The following is a 20,217-nucleotide window of genomic DNA, read 5'->3' as shown; positions in this document are numbered from 1 at the left end:
CTCTGAGGCAAGGTAGGCTTTATTTTCTATCTTTAGGGCTAGGTAGCTCTTAGGCTGTGAAGAGGCATCTAGGCAGTGTTTGGTACGCTCCACGGCTATTTCTAGTTGTGTGATAGGATTAGGGGTTGCGGTCAGCAGAGCTCCCACTTCCCAGAGCTTGTCCTGTGTGAGTTTAACCATCAGGTCGTTCCGGGTGCTCCTAACCACCAGGTCCATACCAGCCGTGTTCTTGGGCTTCAGTAACGTCAGCTTATCCCCTGCTGTGTATCTGGCAATGTGTCCTGTGACTGCCACGCTGACACAACAACAGATAATAAACTGCCACCAGTGCAGTCTTCGGCCTATACTTGGCTTCTCCTGCATTTCCTGGGCTCCAACACCGCCAGTTGCTGCTCAGAAGTGTCTTTGGCATAGGTACTCCCTCGTGCCCAGCCTGATTCCAGCACGCCAGCTGTTTCCGGGTAGTGTCAAGGTCACTTAGCCTCCAATACGTTGTCCTGTCATGTTGCGGTCTGGTTAGCTGACTCTATGGTGCCTGCAGTTTAGGTGCTTCCTATGTGGGCTGCGGGAACTGGCAATGAAGGCTGGCTCCATTGTGCCACTAGGACAAGCTGCCCCTGTTAGACTGTGGGTTTTCGGTAACTACGGCGGCTCGCGGCCTAGCATTTTTTTCCTGTGGACCTTCTGCTGCCTATCTGAGTTCCAGCATGATTAGCTGGTTCTTAGGAACAAAAGCCTGAATAGGTCCCTCTGGTTCCAGTACCATCAGCTAGTTCCGGGCAGAGCCTTTGGTTTAGGTTCCTCCTTTTGAGTATCTGAGTTCCACCAACGTCAGGTGGTCCTTGGTAGTGCTTTCTGGCATGGATACCTCCTGCTTAGTAACGGGGTTCCAGTAACGTCAGCTGGTCCTCGGTTGTTCCATTGGCTCTTGCACCTTCGGCCAGCCATCCGGGTTCCAGTACCGTCAGCTTGTTCTCGGCAGGGTCTTTTGCTCTAGCACCTTATGTTCCCCATCTTGGTTCCAGTACCGTCAGCTGGTTCCAGGAAGAGCCTTTGGCTTAGGTGCCTCCTTCTGGGTATCCAAGTTCCACCAACGTCAGGTGGTCCTTGGTAGTGCTTTCTGGCATGGGTACCTCCTGCTTAGTAACCAGGTTCCAGTAACCTCAGTTGGTCCTCGGTTGTTCCATTGGCTCTTGTACCTTCAGCTACCCATCGGGGTTCCAGTACCGTCAGCTGGTTCTCGGCAGGGTCTTTTGCTCTTGTGCCTTCTGATCCCCATCATGGTTCCAGTACCGTCAACTGGTTCCGGGCAGAGACTTTGGCTTAGGTGCCTCCTTCAGGGTATTTGAGTTCCACCAACGTCAGGTGGTCCTTGGTAGTGCTTTCTGGCACGGGTACCTCCTGCTTAGTAACCGGGTTTCAGTAACGTCAGCTGGTCCTCGGTTGTTCCATTGGCTCTTGTACCTTCAGCTACCCATCGGGGTTCCAGTACCGTCAGCTGGTTCTCGGCAGGGTCTTTAGCTCTTGTATGTTCTGCTCCCCATCCTGGTTAAAGTACCGTCAGCTGGTTCTGGGCAGAGCCTTTGGCTTAGGTGCCTCCTTCTGGGTATCCGAGTTCCACCAATGTCAGGTGGTCCTTGCTAGTGCTTTCTGGCCCGGGTACCTCCTGCTTAGTAACCAGGTTCCAGTAACGTCAGCTGGTCCTTGGTTGTTCCTTTGACTCTTGTACCTTCGGCTAGCCATCCGGGTTCCATTACAGTCAGCTGGTTCTTGGCAGTGTCTTTTGCTCTTGTACCTTCTGCTCCCCATCCTGGTTCCAGTACCGTCAGCTGGTTCCGGGCAGAGCCTTTGGCTTAGGTGCCCCCTTCTGGGTATTTGAGTTCCACCAATGTCAGGTGGTCCTTGGAAGTGTTTTTTGGCACGGGTACCTCTTCCTTATTAACCGGGTTCCAGTAACATCAGCTGGTCCTCGGTTGTTCCATTGGCTTTTGTACCTACAGCTAGCCATCCGGGTTCCAGTACCGTCAGCTGGTTTTCGGCATAGTCTTTGGCTCTTGTACCTTCTGCTCAACATCCTGGTTCCAGTACTGTCAACTTTTTCCAGGCAGATCCTTTGGCTTAGGTGCCTCCTTCTGGGTATCCGAGTTCCACCAACGCCAGGTGGTCCTTGGTAGTGCTTTCTGGCATGGGTACCTCATGCTTAGTAACCGGGATCCAGTAATGTCAGCTGGTCCTCGATTGTTCCATTGGCTCTTGTACCTTCGGCTAGCCATCCAGGTTCCAGTACCGTCAGCTGGTTCTCGGCAGGGTATTTTGCTCTTGTACCTTCTGCTCCCCATCCTGGTTCCAGTACCATCAGCTGGTTCCACACAGAGTCTTTGGCTTAGGTGCCTCCTTCTGGGTATCCGAGTTCCACCAACGCCAGGTGGTCCTTGGTAGTGCTTTCTGGCATGGGTACCTCCTGCTTAGTAACCGGGTTCCAGTAACGTCAGCTGGTCCTCGGTTGTTCCATTGGCTCTTGTACCTTCGGCTAGCCATCCGGGTTCCAATACCATCAGCTGGATCTCGGCAGGGTCTTTTGCTCTTGAACCTTCTGCTCCCCATCCTGATTCCAGTACCTTCAACTCGTTCCGGATAGAGCCTTTGGCTTAGTTGCTGGTCCTCGGCAGGGTCTCTTGCTCTAGCACCTTCTGTTCCCCATCCTGGTTCCAGTACCGTCAGCTGGTTCCGGGAAGAGCCTTTGGCTTAGGTGCCTCCTTCTGGGTATCCAAGTTCCACCAACGTCAGGTGGTCCTTGGTAGTGCTTTCTGGCACGGGTACCTCTTGCTTAGTAACCGGGTTCCAGTAATGTCAGCTGGTCCTCGGTTGTTCCATTGGCTCTTGTACCTTCAGCTAACCATCCGGGTTCCAGTACCGTCAGCTGGTTCCCGGCAGGGACTTTTACTCTTGTACCTTCTGCTCCCCATCCTGGTTAAAGTACCGTCAGCTGGTTCCGGGCAGAGCCTTTGGCTTAGGTGCCTCCTTCTGGGTATCTGAGTTCCACCAATGTCAGGTGGTCCTTGCTAGTGCTTTCTGGCCCGGGTACCTCCTGCTTAGTAACCAGGTTCCAGTAACGTCAGCTGGTCCTTGGTTGTTCCTTTGGCTCTTGTACCTTCGGCTAGCCATAAGGGTTCCAGTACAGTCAGCTGGTTCTTGGCAGGGTCTTTTGCTCTTGTACCTTCTGCTCCCTGTTGTGAATTCTGTTGTTGAACTCCCTCCTGTGGTCGTGAATGGTACTTCGGCGAGTTCAGTCTATGGGCTCCCTCTGGTGGCTATGAGTGAAGCTGCTGCTTCTGAGGTTCCTTACACAGGTGACGTGGTTTATCCTTAGGTTGGCTGCTCTATTTAACTCCTCTCAGATCGTTACTCCATGCCAGCTGTCAATGTTTTTGCATTGGTTCAGTTCGCTCCTGGATCTCTCTGGTGACCTGCCTTCTCCTGCAGAAGCTAAGTTCCTGATAGTCATTATTTGTTCACTGTTTTCTTGTCCAGCTGGTTATCATGATTTTGTCTTGCTAGCTGGAAGCTCTGGGATGCATGGGATGCAGAGTGGCCCCTCCGCACCGTGAGTCGGTGCGGAGGTCTTTTTTGCACACTCTGCGTGGTCTTTTGTAGGTTTTTGTGCTGATCGCAAAGTTACCTTTCCTATCCTCTGTCTATTTAGTAAGTCTGGCCTCCCTTTGCTGAAACCTGTTTCATTTCTGCATTTGTGACTTTCATCTTTACTCTCAGTCAATATAAATGGGGGGCTTCCTTTACCTTTGGGGAATTTCTCTGAGGCAAGGTAGGCTTTATTTTCTATCTCTAGGGCTAGATAGTTCTTAGGCTGTGACGAGGCGCCTAGGTCTGGTCAGGAGCGCTCCACGGCTATTTCTAGTGTGTGTGATAGGATTAGGGCTTGCGGTCAGCAGAGCTTCCACATCCCAGAGCTCGTCCTGTATGAGGTTTAACTATCAGGTCATTCCGGGTGCTCCTAACCACCAGGTCATAACAGCTCCCCATCCTGGTTCCAGTACCGTCAGTTGTTTCCGGGCAGAGCCTTTGGCTTAGGTGCTCCCTTCTGGGTATTCGAGTTCCACCAACGTCAGGTGGTCCTTGGTAGTGCTTTCTGGCACGGGTACCTCTTCCTTAGTAACCGGGTTCCAGTAACATCAGCTGGTCCTCGGTTGTTCCATTGGCTCTTGTACCTTCGGCTAGCCATCCAGGTTCCAGTACCGTCAGCTGGTTCCAGACAGAGCCTTAGGCTTAGGTGCTGGTTCACGGCAGGGTCTTTTGCTCTAGCACCTTCTGCTCCCCATCCTGGTTCCAGTACCGTCAGCTGGTTCCAGACAGAGCCTTAAGCTTAGGTGCTGGTTCTTGGCAGGGTCTTTTGCTCTAGCACCTTCTGTTCCCCATCCTGGTTTCAGTACCATCAGCTGGTTCCGGCAAGAGCCTTTGGCTTAGGTGCCCCCTTCTGGGTATTCGAGTTCCACCAACGTCAGGTGGTGCTTGGTAGTGCTTTCTGGCACGGGTATCTCTTGCTTAGTAACCGGGTTCCAGTAACATCAGCTGGTCCTCGGATGTTCCATTTGCTCTTGTACCTTCGGCTAGCCATCCGGGTTCCAGTACCATCAGCTGGTTCTCAGCAGGGTCTTTTGCTCTTGTATCTTCTGCTCCCCATCCTGGTTTCAGTACTGTCAACTTGTTCCAGGCTGAGCCTTTGGCTTAGGTGACTCCTTCTGGGTATCCGAGTTCCACCAACGCCAGGTGGTCCTTGGTAGTGCTTTCTGGCATGAGTACCTCATGCTTAGTAACCGGGATCCAGTAACGTCAGCTGGTCCTCGGTTGTTCCATTGGCTCTTGTACCTTCAGCTAGGGAACCAGGTTCCAGTACCGTCAGCTGGTTCTCAGCAGGGTCTTTTGCTCTTGTGCCTTCTGCTCCCCATCATGGTTCCAGTACCGTCAACTGGTTCCGGACAGAGCCGTTGGCATAGGTGCCTCCTTCTGGGTATCCGAGTTCCACCAACGTCAGGTCGTCCTTGGTAGTGCTTTGTGGCATGGGTAACTACTGCTTAGTAACCGGGTTCCAGTAACGTCAGCTGGTCCTCGGTTGTTCCATTGGCTCTTGTACCTTCGGCTAGCCATCCGGGTTCCAATACCATCAGCTGGTTCTCGGCAGGGTCTTTTGCTCTTGTACCTTCTGCTCCCCATCCTGGTTCCAGTACCGTCAGCTGGTTCCGGACAGAGCCTTTGGCTTAGGTGCTGGTTCTTGGCAGGGTCTTTTGCTCTAGCACCTTCTGTTCCCCATCCTCGTTCCAGTACCGTCAGCAGGTTCCGGGAAGAGCCTTTGGCTTAGGTGCCTCCTTCTGGGTATCCAAGTTCCACTAACGTCAGGTGGTCCTGGGTAGTGCTTTCAGGCACGGGTATCTCCTGCTTAGTAACCAGTTCCAGTAACCTCAGCTGGTCCTCGGTTGTTCCATTGGCTCTTGTACCTTCGGCTAGCCATCCGGGTTCCAATACCTTCAGGTGGTTCTCGGCAGGCTCTTTTGCTCTTTTGCCTTCTGCTCCCCATCATGGTTCCAGTACCATCAACTGGTTCCGGGCAGAGCCTTTGGCTTAGGTGCCTCCTTCAGGGTATCCGAGTTCCACCAACTTCAGGTGGTCCTTGGTAGTGCTTTCTGGCACGGGTACCTCCTGCTTAGTAACCGGGTTCCAGTAACGTCAGCTGGTCCTTGGTTGTTCCATTGGCTCTTGTACCTTCAGCTCCCCATCCTGGTTAAAGTACTGTCAGCTGGTTCCGGGCAGAGTCTTTGGCTTAGGTGCCTCCTTCTGGGTATCCGAGTTCCATCAATGTCAGGTGTTCCTTGCTGGTGCTTTCTGGCCCGGGTACCTCCTGCTTAGTAACCAGGTTCCAGTAACGTCAGCTGGTACTCGGTTGTTCCATTGGCTCTTGTACCTTCGGCTAGCCATTCGGGTTCCAATACCATCAGCTGGTTCTTGGCAGGGTCTTTTGCTCTTGTACCTTCTGCTACATTTACAAGTTCAAGACCCTAAAGATGACAACCCTGAAGACCGAGAAGCAGAAGAACAAGAAGCTGCAGAACAAAAAGCAGAAGAACATTAAGCATAAGACTAAAAATCAGAGCAAAAGATATTATCTAAATTATAAGCAGAAGAAGACTAAGCAGTGTATGGGGGTGAGTCATTTCCTCCTCGTGGTGCCCCTGGAAAAAACCTGCTGCTGCAGGCCAAACTCAACGCGTACAAATCCTGTTGTAAATCTTTTGTGACAGGCAGAACAGAAGGTGTAATCTTCAAACTTTTTATATATAACAACTACAGGAAGGCCTGGCTGTCACAAATAAGAATATGATGAAGAAGAAGAATATGAAGATGAAGTTGATTATGAAGAAGAATAGTTTAATAAAAAGAATATGAAGAATGAAAAAAAAATGATACGAAGAGGTGAAGAAGAAGAAGATGAATAAGGTGAAGGAGAAGTTGATGGAAAAGATGCTGCTGCTGAGGATGATGAAGAAGAAAGTGTGGGAGAAGTTAAAAAGAAGGTGAACAGCATGGAAGTAGTGAAACGTAAATATCTGACTAAATATCAAAAATCTTAACATAGTCAATAGCTTTGTAACTCCGAACGTCTTAAAAAAAATGAATTCCTGCTATTTTATTTGATTGGGCTAAACCTCTATGCCTTTAATATCTCCTCCACCTCCCCCAATACAGCCTACATTATTCTTAGTTGTTTTCCTTCATGTAGAATTAACCTACAAGGAAAGAAAGGGTTTATTTTAATTCCGATATTTTGGTCCCATTGACTTGCATTGGTATCGGGTATCAGTATCGGCGATATCCGATATTTTTTCTACAGCGGCCGATACAATCCAATACCGATACTTAGGGATATCGGTAGGTATCGCTCAACACTAGTCATAATAAATCACCAGATCTACGTCCTTCTAAAGAACTTAATAACCGTAAAATACAATATTGTTACGCTCCAGGAAAACATCCAGGCCTCTTCTGAACCCCTCGACTGAGTTTGCCATCATCACCTCTTCAGGCAAGGAATTCCAGATTCCAGATAGTAAAGAATCCTCTTCTATGTTGGTGGAAAATCCTTCTCTCCTCCAGACCCAAAGAATGCCCCCTTGTGACCATCACCTTCCTTGGTATAAACAGATCTTCGGAAAGATATTTGTATTGTCCCCTTATATACATGATTATTAGTTCGCCCTACAGTCGTCTTTTTTCTAGACTAAATAATCCTACTTTTGCTAATCTCTTTGGGTATTGTAGTTCTCCCATCCCCTTTATTAATTTTATTGCCCTCCTTTGTACTCTCTCTAGTTCCATTATATCCTTCCTGGGCACGGGTGCCCACAACTGTACACAGTACTCCATGTTTGGTCTAACCAGGGATTTGTAAAGAGGCAGTATAATCCTTTCATCATGTGTATCCAGACCTCTTTTAATGCACCCCATGATCTTGTTTGCCTTGGCAGCCGCTGTTAGGGTTGGAGGATTGCACCAAATAAAAATAAATAACAAATAAGGTGCAATCGCAACCCGGGGTCCACCGTGCAGTTAACTGCTTTTAGTATGAACAAGATGGATAAAAAAACTAGGGAACGTTCCTCCTTAAACACACTGAGTTAACTCCACACAGTGTGAATGGAACGCAGAAAACCAAACCCAAATACAACTCAGAGGTGCAGAGGGAGAGGAGTACCTACTCAGCTAACCACCGAGAGGTACAGGGACAGTAAGTACCAGCTCAGCTAACCACCGAAGAGTACAGGGAAGGTTAGTACCTGCTCAGCTAACTACCAAGGGTACAGGGATGGTAAATACCAGCTCAGCTAAACACAGAGTGGTACAGGGACAATAAGAAGTGTGCAATACCCCATTACAATCACTGAAAAAGAACACGTAAGTTGAACTTTCTCTGTGGTGCAATACCCTATTAACCCCACAGGGAAGTATAGCATACACACAGGATGGGAACAGATAGCAAGAACTCATAGACAGCAAGAACACGCAGCCAACCTCCTCTCTAGAGGAGCTGGAATTCTAATGGCTTGATGCCAGCTGTGAACTCACACAGCCAATTTCCTCTCTGGAGTTGCCGGAATTCTAATGGCACAGGACCGGCCCTGAACACATGCTGACACAGATCACTGATGTCGCACTGGTAGCTGATACGGTGCTAAACACACAAAACACACACAGAGCAGTAGCGAATCCACCCACACATACACCAAACATAAGTGCCGCTAGCATGTCCACGTGCTTCGCTGAAAGCCATTTATGCACCAGGCTCCACCCCAAACACTCACACCCAGTCAGGTGGGGTGTCACCCGTGGATCAATCCGATGCTGCCACATCACTAGAGCAGAAAGCATGCAAGCTTTAATGACTAGGCGCCACATCATGGACATGCTCAATAAGTTGATTTCTGTACTTAGACTCCAGAGATTGGGGCTGCCTCTGTATACCACTAGTTACCATAGACTTTGTTTGGAGTGCCAGCAGTAACCACCTGTTTAATAGGAGCCTGAACAAGATGCTGGAACCGACGTCTGCGAGACCAGAGCACCAAACAGTGCCTGTGATACATCCCACATGGCAGGGAAGTCCCAGCCAATAACATTACCCATTGCTAAGATCCCCCTTTGATGCTTGAAAGCCACCACATGTGGAGAGGCTGGGGAGAACTTTTTCTCGACGGCCGAAGCTTTCTTTTGCTCCAACCATACTTCTTCCATAACTACTCAGACCCTGGTGCTAGCGTACTGTTAGGGTTGGCGGATTCCACCAAATAAAAATAAATAACAAATCACAACCCGGGTCCACCATGCAGTAAACTGCTGCTAGTATGAACAAGACGGATAAAAAACTAGTGAACATTCCTTCTTAAACACAGTGAGTTAAATCCACACAGCATGAATGGAATGCAGAAAATCAAACCCAAATACAACTCATAGGTGCACAGGGACAGGAGTACCTACTCAGCTAACCACCGAGAGGTACAGGGACAGTAAGTACCAGCTCAGCTAACCACCGAGAGGTACAGGGATGGTAAATACCAGCTCAGCTAACTACCAAGGGGTACAGGGACAATAGGAAGTGTGCAATACCCCGTTAGAACCACTGCAAAAGAAAACGTGGGTTGAACTTTCTCTGTAGTGCAATACCCTGTTAACCCCACAGGGAAGTATAGCATACACACGGGATGGGAACAGATAGCAAAAACTCACAGACAGCAAGAACATAAAGCAAACCTCCTCTCCGGTGGAGCTGGAATTCTAATGGTTTGATGCCAGCTGTGAACTCACACAGCCAATTTCCTCTCTGGAATTCTAATGGCACAGGACCGGCCCTGAACACCTGCTGACACAGATCACTGATGTCCCACTGGTAGCTGATATGGTGCTAAACACACAAAACACACAGACAGAGCAGTAGCGAATCCACCCACACATACACCAAACATAAGCGATGCTAGCACGTCCACGTGCTTCGCTGAAAGCCATTTATGCACCAGGCTCCACCCCAAACACACACTCCCAGTTGGATGGGGTGTCACCCGTGGGCAAATCTGGAGCTGCTACATCACCAGAGCAGAAAGCATCCAAGCACCAATGACAAGTTGCCACATCATGGACATGCTTAGTAAGGTGATTTCTGTACTTAGACTCCAGAGAGTGGGGCTGCCTCTGTATACCACTAGTTACCATAGACTTTAGCTGGAGAGCCAGCAGTAAACACACGTATAACAGGAGCCTGAGCAAGATGCTGGGACCAATGCCTGCGCTAAGCAGCTGGGCCTGAATGGGAGACCAGAGCACCAAACAGTGCTTGTAGTCCTGGCCTCTAACAACTGCTGCCTGGCACTGGCTGCTCCAGGTAAGTTTATCATTAACTAGGATCCCCAAGTCCTTCTCCCTGTCAGATTTTCCCAGTGGTTTCCCTTTCAATGTGTAATAGTGATATTGATTTCTTCTTCCCATTTCTATAACCTTACATTTATCATTGTTAAACGGCATCTGCCACCTCTTGGCCCAAGTTTCCAACTTATTCAGATCCATCTGTAGCAGAATACTATCTTCTCTTGTATTAACTGCTTTACATAGTTTTGTATCATCTGCAAATATCAATATTTTACTGTGTAAACCTTCTACCAGATCATTAATGAATATGTTGAAGAGAACAGGTTCCAATACCGACCCCTGCGATACCCCACTGGTCACAGCGACCCAGTTAGAGAATATACCATTTATAACCACCCTCTGCCTGCTATCACTTTGCCAGTTACTAAGCCATTTACACACATTTTCCTCCAGACCCAGTGTTCTAATTTTATGTTCCAACCTCTTGTGTGGCACGGTATCAAATGCTTTGGAAAAATCAAGATACTGTATATTATGTGCAGTAACTCACCTTGGTCTAGTCTATAGCTTACCTCTTCATAAAAGCTGATTAGATTGTTTTGACAGGAACGATTTCTCATAAACCCATGCTGATATGGAGTTAAACAGTTATTCTCATTGAGATAATCCAGAATAACATCCCTCAGAAACCCTTCAAATATTTTACCAACAATAGAGGTTAGACTTACTGGCCAATAATTTCCAGGTTCATTTTTAGAGCCCTTTTTGAATGTTGTTACCACATTTGCTATGCACCAATCGTGTGGAACAGACCCCATTGCTATAGAGTCCATAAATATAAGAAATAATGGTTTGTCTATTACATTACTTAGTTCTCTTAGTACTCGTGGGTGTATGCCATGCAGACCCAGAAATGTATCTATTTTAATCTTATTTGGCCGTTTCGCACCTCTACTTGGGCTAGATTGGTGACCCTTAATATAGGGTTTTCTTTGCTTCTTCACCTAGCATTTTATTTTCCACCTTGAATACCATGGAGAAGAAGGTGTGCAATATATCAGCTTTTTTCCCCTCATTTACAACCATTCATTCCTCACAATTTTTTAAGGAGCCTTCACTTTCACTTTTGATTCTTTTGCTATAGATATACTTGAAGAACGTTTGGGATTAGTTTTACTCTCCTTAGCAATGTGCTTCTCTGTTTTTGTTTGGCAGCTTTAATTATTTTTTTTAGATAAAGTATTTTTCTCCCTATAGTTTTTTAGAGCTGCAACGGTGCCATCCTGCATTAGCAGCTTAAATGCTTTTCTTTTTACTGTTAATTACCCCTTTTACTTCTTTGTTTAGCCACATTGGGTTTTTCCTATTTCTTGTCCTTTTATTCCCACAAGGTATACACCGCTTACAGTGCCTATTTAGGATGTTCTTAAACATTTTCCATTTAATATCTGTATTCTTATTTCTGAGGACATTGTCCCAGTCAACCAGAATAAGTGCATCTCTAAGCTGGTCAAACTTTGCCTTCCTAAAGTTCAGTGTTTTTGTGACTCCCTGATAAGTCCCCCTAGTGAAAGACAAGTGAAGCTGTACAATATTGTGGTCGCTATTTCCTAGATGCCCGACCACCTGCAGATTTGTTATTCTGTCAGGCCTATAAGATAATATTGGGTCTAAAAGTGCTACTCCTCTGGTTGGATTCTGCACCAATTGTGAAATATTATGTTTCTTGGTTATTAGCAGAAACCTGTTGCCTTTATGGGTTTCGCAGGTCACTGTTTCCCAGTTAATATTCGGTTAGTGAAAGTCCCCCATAGCATGGACCTCATTGTGGGTTGCATCTTCATCTATCTGCCTTAGTAGTATACTTTCCATGATTTCTGTTATATTTGGGGGTTTGTAACAGACCCCAATGAGAATTTTTTTTACTATTTTTCCCTTCATGTATTTCGACCCATATGGACAAGACATCCTCATTCCCTTTGCTAATATCCTCCCTTAGGCTATGTGCACATGTTGCGGATTTAGATGAGGATCTGCAGCATTTTTGGACTCACGGAATTGCATCAAATCCGTAGTGCACAAGCAATGTTAGTCAATGGGAAATTGATAATTTTTGTGCATATGCTGCAGAAAAAAATGTGTGAATTTGCAGCATTTTATTTTATGCAGCATGTCAATTCTTTTTGCTGATCTCCAGCATTTCTGCACCCATTGATTTCCATTGTGTCAGGCCAATCCGGAGCAAAACTGATGGTTTAAAAAAAATCTGCAGCCTTTCTGCAGATGTGCCTGCAAAAAATGCAGCAGATTAGGAGAGGGAAGAGGAGACTATGTGTGTGTGTGTGCGAAGAAGATGTGCGTGTCTGTGTGTGGGTGTTTGTGTGTGTCTGTGTGTGTCTGCAGGGGGTCTGCGAGGGTGTGCAGGGCTGTGTGTGTGGGGCTGTGTGTGCTTGTGTGTGTGTGCCTGGGTCTGTGGGTGTCTGCAGGGCTGTGTGTGTGCGGGGCTGTATGTGTATATGTGCGGGGCTGTATGTGTGTGTGTGTGCGGGACTGTGTGTGTGTCTGTGTGTAGGCAGGCATCGTCCAATAGTCCCATCCAGATATGCCTGCCACAGTTACAGCTAGCCGAATGATGGGACAGTAGTAGTCCCTTCGTCTGGCTGCTGTGTTCAAGTGTAAAAAAAAAAACATACACACATATACAGAACATACATACAGACATACAGTACATGCAACATACAGTACATACTCACCATAGAGATAATCCCCGAAGCCATTGATCACCTGTAAAAAAAATTTTTAAATAATAAACCATCAGTATACTCCCTGCTCAGATGTAATCCATTTAATAATGAGTGTCCCACAATCTACCATGGAAAGCTGTCAGATAGGCAGATGCAACTGCTCTCCAGGGGCTCCAATGATACAATGACAGAATGTTTCTTTCCACACTGTATCCCTTCACCGCTGTGAGTGCAGAATTCATACTGTCACTTGCGGCACTGCTGCATGGAAAAATTTTCACACAGAAGAGCCATAAAGTGAGAGGCCATTGAACTCTCAGTGATAACACTGCAGGAGCCATTGTCTTGAGTCAGTGTCACTGGAGGCCTATAGAGCTGTCTTATCTCCTGATGTGACAGCTCTATAGAGGAGATCGTCGTGGGGCACTCGTTATTAAATGGACTGCATCGGACCAGGAAGTATTTGTGTTGGTTTATTATTTTTTCTTTTTTTCCATGTGATCGATGGCTTCGCATTGATTGGCAGAAAAATAAAGATGGCAAAACTGTGTGGTGTTTTATTTCATTAAATAATGTGCTGGTGTTTGTAGCCTGGGTCCCTTCCTATGCTATGAATATCAACCTGCAGCTGTCTGCATAGCCTTTTCTGACTATTAATTATAGGGGGACCCCACATCTTTTTTTTGGAGGGTCCCCCTATTTTAATAGCCAGTAAAGGCTAAATATACAGCTGCGGGCTGATATTCATAGCCTGGGAAGATCCACGGGTATTAACTCTCTCCCAGGCTATAAACAACATCCCCCTAGTCGCTGGCTTTCCCTCTCTGGTGCAGAGAATTGCATGGGAGCCCACGCCATATTTTTTTTAAATTAAACAGATATGGTATTTAACCCCTTTCTGCTATCGGACAAACTATCCTGTCCATGTGACCTAATTCCCATGGATGGGATAGTACGTCATACGCGATCAACTACGCTCACAGGGGGAGCGCGGGCTATTACAGCCGGGTGTCAGCTGATTATCACAGCTGACACCCATTGACAGCTCCCGGCACTGTAACCCCTGCAACACTGCGATCAAACAAGATCCCCTCTCTGCGTGCTTCCATGAGGAACTCTTGTTCTGAGGTTCCCCCTGCCTGCAGACCCCCGAATCCAAGATGCCACGGGGTCCTTCCAGGTTCTGCAGGGAGGTGGCTTGCCAATGCCTGCTGAGAGCAGGACCTGAGAAGCCTACTTCACTGCCTGTCAGATCGTTGATCTGACACAGTGCTGTGCAAAGTGTCAGATCAGCGATCTGACATTATACAGTAATATCCAACTCAGGAACAATGTAAAAAAGTAAAAACAAAATATTATACTGGGTAAAAATATATTTTTTAAAATTCCTAAAATAGAAAAAAAATAAATATTGTCCCAATAAATACATTTCTTTATGTAAATAAAAAAATAAACGTACACATATTTAGTGTCCGTAACAACCCCACTATAAAACTGTCCCACTAGTTAACCCCTTCAGTGAACACCGTAAAAAAATAAATAAAAAAGAGGCAAAAAACAATGCTTTATCATCATACCGCTGAACAAAAAGTGTAATAACATGCGATCAAAACAACAGATTTAAAAAAGCATGGTACCACTGAAAACATTTTCTTGTCCTGCAAAAACTAGCCATGATACAGCATCATCAGTGAAAAAATAAAATAGTTATAGCCCTCAGAATATAGTGATGCAAAAATAATAATTTTTATGTAAAATAGTTTTTATTGTATAAAAGCGCCAAAACATAAAAAAAATATAAATGAGGTATCGCTGTAATCATACTAATCCATAAAATAAAACTGCTTAATCAATTTTACCACACGTGTAGCGGCATAAGCACCCCACCCAAAAGAAATTTGTGAATTGCTGGTTTTTGCTCATTCTGCCTCCCAAAAATGGTATTAAAACGCGATCAAAAAATGTCATGTGCCTAAACATGGTACCAACAAAAATGTCAACTTGTCCAGCAAAAAACAAGACCTCACTTGACTCTGTGGGTCAAAATATGGAAAAATTTTAGCTCTCAAAATGTGGTGATGCAAAAACTATTTGTTGTAATAAAAAGCGTCTTTTAGTGTGTGACAGTTGCAAACATAATAAATAGTAAATCAAACCCCCCTTTATCATCCCCTTAGGGAAAAATACTAAAATAAAAAAATGTATTTAAATTTTCCCATTAGGCTTAGGGCTAAAGTTAGGGTTAGGGTTGGGGCTAAAGTTAGGGTTAGGGTTGGGATAGAGTTGGGGTTAGAGTATGGATTATGTTTACGGTTGGGGTTAGGGTTGGGATTAGGGTTAGGAGTGTGCTTGGGTTAGGGGTGTGGTTAAGATTATGGTTATGGTTTGGTTTAGGGTTAGGAGTGTTTTCGGGTTAGGGTTGGAGTTAGAATTGGGGGACTTCCACTGTTTAGGCACATCTTGGGCTCTCCAAACGCGACATTGCATCCGATCTCAATTACAGCCAATTTTGTGTTGAAAGAGTAAAATGATGCTCCTTCCATTCCGAGCGATGCCGTGCTCTCAAACAGTGGTTTACCCCCACATATGGGATATCAGCATACTCAGGACAAATTGGACAACCTTTGCGTTCCAATTTCTCCTGTTACCCTAGGGAAAATTGGGGGCAAAAAAGATCATTTTTGTGAAAAAAATATGATTTTTTTTATTTTTTCTGCTCTACATTATAAACTTCTGTGAAGCACTTGGGGTTCAAAATGCTCACCACACATCTAGATAAGTTCCTTACTGGGTCTACTTTCCACAATGGTGTTATTTGTGGGGGCTCTCCACTGTTTAGGCACATCAGGCATTCTCCAAACGCGACAAGGCGTCCAATCTCAATTCCAGTTAATTTTGCATTGAAAAGTCAAACGGCGCTTGTTCCCTTCTGAGCTCTGCCATGCGCCCAAACAGTGGTTTACTCCCACATATGGAGTATTGGGGTACTCAGGACAAATTTTACAACAACTTTTGGGGTCCAATTTCTCCTGTAACCCTTGGTAAAATAAAATAATTGTATCTGAAGTAAATTTTTTGTGAAAAAAAGTGAAATGTTCTTTTTTTTAAACATTCCAAAAATTCCTGTGAAAAACCCGAAGGGTTACTAAACTTCTTGAGTGTGGTTTTCAGCACATTGAGTGGTGCAGTTTTTAGAATGGTGCCACTTTTGGGAATTTTTTTATCATATAGACTCCTCAAAGTGGCTTCAAAAGTGATGTGGTCCCCAAAAGAAAAATGGTTTTATAAAAATGAGAAATTGCTGGTCAAATTTTAACCCCTATAAACTTCCTAACAAAAAAAATTTTGGTTCCGAAATTGTGCTTATGTATAGTGTTGAGCAATACCTTCCGATATTTGGAAATATCGGTATCGGATTGGATCGGTCGATATCAAAAAAATATCAGATATCGCCATACCAATGCGAGTCAATGGGACAAAAATGTCAGAATAAAAATAAACCCTTTCTTTCCTTGTAAGTTAATTCTGCATGAAGGAAAACAACTAAGAATAATGTAGGATGTATTGGTGGAGGAGATATTAAAGGCATAGAGGTTTAGCCCAATCAAATGAAAAAGCAGGAATTATTTTTTTTTTAGACATTCGGAGTTACAAAGCTATTGACTATGTTAAGATTTTTTATATTTTTTCAGATATTTATGTTTCACTACTTCCAAGCTCTTCACCTTCTTTTTAACTTCTCCCACACTTTCTTCTTCATCATCCTCAGCAGCAGCATCTTTTTCATCAACTTCTCCTTCACCTTATTCATCTTCTTCACCTTCTTCCTATTATTCTTTTTTTTTTACATTCTTCATATTCTTTTTCTTCAACTATTATTCTCCTTCATATTCTACTTCTTCATCTTCTTCATATTCTTCTTCTTCATCATATTCTTATTTGTGACAGGCATTCCTGAAGTTGTTATCTATAAAAGTTTAAAGATTACACCTTCGGTTCTGCCTGTCACAAAAGATTTACAACAGGATTTGTCCTTGTTGAGTTTGGCCTGTAGTAGCAGGTTTTTTCCAGGGGCAACACGAGGAGGAACGGACTCACCCCCATACACTGCTTAGTCTTCTTCTGCTTATAATTTAGATAACATATTTTGCTCTGATTTTTAGTGTTATGCTTAATGTTCTTCTGCTTTTTGTTCTGCAGCTTCTTGTTCTTCTGCTTCTTGGTCTTCAGGGTCGTCGTCTCCAGGGTCATCGTCGTATCCGGGGTCGTATCGTCGTATCCGGGGTCGTCGTCTTCTTCGGAGTGGTCTTCAGGGTCATTGTCTCCAGGGTTGTCATCTCCGGGGTTGTCGTCTTCTTCAGTGTGGTCTTCAGGGTTGTCGTCTTTAGAGTCTTGAAATTGGAAATGTAGCAGAAGGTAGAAGAAGGCTGAGGAAGTGCCGAGAACCAGCTGACGGTACTGGAATCCGGATGGTTATCCCAAGGTACAAGAGCCAATGGAACTACCAAGGACCAGCTGACAGTACTTTAACCCGGTTACTAAGCAGGAGGTACCCGTGCCAGAAAGCACTACCAAGGACCACCAGACATTGGTGGAACTCGGATACCCAGAAGGAGGCACCTAATCCAAAGGCTCTGCCTGGAACCAGCTGGCAATACTGGAAACAGGATGGGGAGGAGAAGGTACAAGAGCAAAAGACTCTGCCGAGAACCAGCTGACGGTACTGGAACCCGGATGGGTAGCAGAAGGTACAAGAGCCAATAGAACTACCGAGGACCACCTGATGGTACTGGAACCCGGTTACTAAGCAAGAAGTACCCGTGCCAGAAAGCACTACCAAGGACCACCAGACATTGGTGAAACTTGGATACCCAGAAGGAGGCACCTAAGCCAAAGGCTCTGCCTGGAACCAGCTGACGGTACTGGAACCAGGGGGATCTATTCAAGATTGTCTTACAAAGAACCAGCTAATGGTGCTGGAACTCAGATAGGCAGCAGAAGGTACACAGGAAAAAAAAATTGTTGGCCGTGAGCCGGCCGTAGTTACTGAAAACCCACAGTCCTACAGGGGGAGCTTGTCCTGTTGGCACTACGGAACCCGCCTTGATTGCTGGTTCCCTCAGTCCACATAGGAAGCACCTAAACTGCAGGCACCATAGAGTTGGCTAACCCGACCGCAACCCGACAGGACAACGTATTGGAGGCAAAGTGACCTTGACACTACCCGTAAACAGCTGGCGTGCTGGAACCAGGCTGGGCAGGAGGGATTACCCGTGCCAAAGACACTGCCGAGAACCAGCTGACGGTACTGGATCCCGGTTACTAAGCAGGAGGTACCCGTGCCAGAAAGCACTACCAAGGATCACCAGACGTTGGTGGAACTCGGATACCCAGAAGGAGGCACCTAAGCCAAAGGCTCTGCCTGGAACCAGCTGACGGTACTGGAACCAGGGTGACCTATTCAAGATTGTCTTCTAAAGAACCAGCTAATGGTGCTGGAATGCAGATAGGCAGCAGAAGGTCCATAGGAAAAAAAATTGCTAGGCCACGAGCCGGCCATAGTTACTGAAAACCCACAGTCCTACAGGGGGAGCTTGTCCTATTGGCACTATGGAACCAGCCTTGATTGCAATTTCCCACAGCCCACATAGGAAGCACCTAAACTGCAGACACCATAGAGTTGGCTAAGCCAACCGCAACCCGACAGGACAATGTATTGGAGGCAAAGAGACCTTGACACTACCCGGAAACAGCTGGCGTGCTGGAAGCAGGCTGGGCAGGAGGGAGTACTCGTGCCAAAGACACTGCCGAGAACCAGCTGATGGTACTGGAACACGGATGGATAGCAGAAGGTACAAGAGCCAATGGAACTACCGAGGACCAGCTGATGGTACTAAAACCCGGTTACTAAGCAGGAGGTACCCGTGCCAGAAAGCACTACCAAGGAGCTCCAGACGTTGGTGGAACTCAGATACCCAGAAGGAGGCACCTAAGCAAAAGGCTCTGCCTGGAACCAGCTGACGGTACTGGAACCAGGGGGACCTATTCAAGATTGTCTTCCAAAGAATCAGCTAATGGTGCTGGAACGCAGATAGGCAGCAGATGGTCCACAGGGGAAAAAAATTGCTAAGCCGCGAGCCGGCCGTAGTTACCAAAAACCCACAGTCCTACAGGGGGAGCTTGTCCTATTGGCACCATGGAACCAGCCTTGATTGCCAGTTCCGGCAGACCAGATAGGAAGCACCTAAACTGCAGGCACCGTAGAGTTGGCTAAGCCGACCGCAACCCGACAGGACAATGTATTGGAGGCAAAGTGACCTTGACACTACCCGGAAACAGCTGGCGTGCTGGAACCAGGCTGGGTAGGAGGGAGTACCCATGCCAAAGACACTTCTGAGCAGCAACTGGCGGTGTTGGAGCCCAGGGACTACATGAGAAACAGAGTGTAGGCTCAGGCCTAATTGAAGCAAGTTTAAAATCTGTAGTGGTGTCAATGTGGAGGGAGCAGGAGAAATTGACGCACACACAGCTGGGGATCAGCTGACGTTACTGAACCCCAAAACACTGGAGCATGTGTTGACTTTGCAGATGGCACTTCCGAGCAGCAGCTGGCGGTGTTGGAGCCCAGGAATTACAGGAGAAACAGAGTGTAGGCTGAGACCTAATTGGAGCAAGTTGAAAGGGAACCTGTAACCCCCCAAGGTGTTTGTAACTAAAAGAGCCATACCGTGAAACCATCCCGGAGGTAGGACTTTCCTTCTTAATGAGACACAGCACAGCTGTCATTCATACCCCCTTGGCCACCTCCTCAGCATTGTTAGAATCTGTCCTGGAGCCTGTGCTGTCATGTTATCCCTTGGGCATGCGCAGTTAGCATTGCCCGTCTTCTGACATCATTTGTTGTCAGGCTGATTGCGCCTTTGTGGCGTGCTGCCCGAGATCCAGCCCCGCAGTGTCTTCTTATTTATTCACACTGTGGGGCTGGGATTCATGGGCATGCGCAGTGCATATCTTTGCCTCTCACTCATCTCCTTACGCCTTCTTCAGACTGTGCAGCTGATCCCTAAGCGCATGCCACGGCTGACATTACTGAACCCCAATAACACGGCAGCAAGTGTTGACTGTGCAGACAGCACTTTCGAGCACTTTCAGGAACTGGTACTTCGCCCCTTTTTTCTCCTCCTTCATTTTTTGAGTTGGTAGGAGATTTACATTTAAAACTCTATATCTATGGACCAGTGAAAATTCAGGCTGGTATAACGTTCTTAATAAAAGAAATTTATATAAATTCAAGATCCACCTCTTTGTCAACATCATTTGTAGATGTACCTTACATTGGGACTTACATTTTAACATCTTTTTATAATTACAATAATGAATCCCACCCCCGGGCATGATGTCTAGTGTTGAGCATTCCGATACCGCAAGTATCGGGTATCGGCCGATATTTGCGGTATCGGAATTCCGATACCGAGTTCTGATATTTTTGCGATATTGGGAATCGGTATCGGTATGAAGATTCATGTGCAAAATAAAGAATAAAAATAAA

Source organism: Ranitomeya imitator, chromosome 4, assembly GCF_032444005.1.
Source record: "Ranitomeya imitator isolate aRanImi1 chromosome 4, aRanImi1.pri, whole genome shotgun sequence".
NCBI lineage: Eukaryota > Metazoa > Chordata > Amphibia > Anura > Dendrobatidae > Ranitomeya > Ranitomeya imitator.
This window is presented reverse-complemented; position numbering follows the sequence as displayed.